This window comes from Cucumis melo, unplaced genomic scaffold (assembly GCF_025177605.1).
Source record: "Cucumis melo cultivar AY unplaced genomic scaffold, USDA_Cmelo_AY_1.0 utg001742l, whole genome shotgun sequence".
Lineage (NCBI taxonomy): Eukaryota > Viridiplantae > Streptophyta > Magnoliopsida > Cucurbitales > Cucurbitaceae > Cucumis > Cucumis melo.
The window spans coordinates 15,001-16,165 of NW_026124752.1; positions in this window are offsets into that span (position 1 = coordinate 15,001).

Genomic DNA, 1,165 nt, shown 5'->3' on the forward strand with positions numbered 1-1,165 from the left:
AAAGAAAGAGAGAAAAAGAATATGAATGATATATCATTCCAATACGTAATATGTAAGGTCTATGGGTCATCTCATAAAAGGTAGTGTAATAAAGCATTAAGACTGATGAATTCATAATTAGATGAATCTGTTCATAGAACAAAAAAGCCAAGAGCCCCGAGACAATAAAGACTGAGAAGATTGACTCAAAAACAAATTTTATTACGGGCTCCATTGTATAATTAAGACCTAACCATTAATCGAGAGGCGATGGGAACGAGGGAACCCGTGAATACATAATATTCTATTGAAAACGAATCCTAATAATTCATTGGGTAGGATGGCGGAAGGAACCCAAGACCAATCCATTTATTATGAGAGGTAGGTTCATGGGCTAACTAACCCGAGAACCAAAACATATATAAAAAGAGTAAATATTCGCCCGCGAACGTTTCCATTTTATTATATTTCTAAATTAGGGTCGATCAAATATAATAATAGATAAAAAAAGGCAAAACAAAATAAAGATTTGTTATAACCTTAATAATAAAAGAAAAAATAACAAAACGAGATTATATTATCTATAATTTTTTAGAAAACTATAATAAAAAAACTTATTCTATTATTCTAGAATCTATAAACAGTTTAGTTTTCTATCAAAAGAAAAGAAGATATACAAATTTCGAATAGATTGATTAAATGAAATATCAAAAATCCCATAATTGAATCTATTATTCAGAAAATATCAGTAAATACATGTATATTTTTTTGAATCGTTTCATTCGCGAGGAGCTGGATGAGAAGAAACTCTCATGTCCGGTTCTGTAGTAGAGATGGAATTTAGAAATAACCATCAACTATAACCCCAAAAGAACCAGATTCCGTAAACACCATAGAGGAAGAATGAAAGGAATATCTTATCGAGGCAATAGTATTTGCTTCGGGAGATACGCTATTCAGGCACTTGAACCCGCTTGGATCACATCGAGACAAATCGAAGCCGGACGAAGGGCAATGACACGAAATGCACGACGCGGTGGAAAAATATGGGTACGTATATTTCCGGACAAACCCGTTACACTAAGACCCACAGAAACACGTATGGGTTCAGGGAAAGGATCCCCCGAATATTGGGTAGCTGTTGTTAAACCAGGTAGAATACTTTATGAAATGAGTGGAGTAGCCG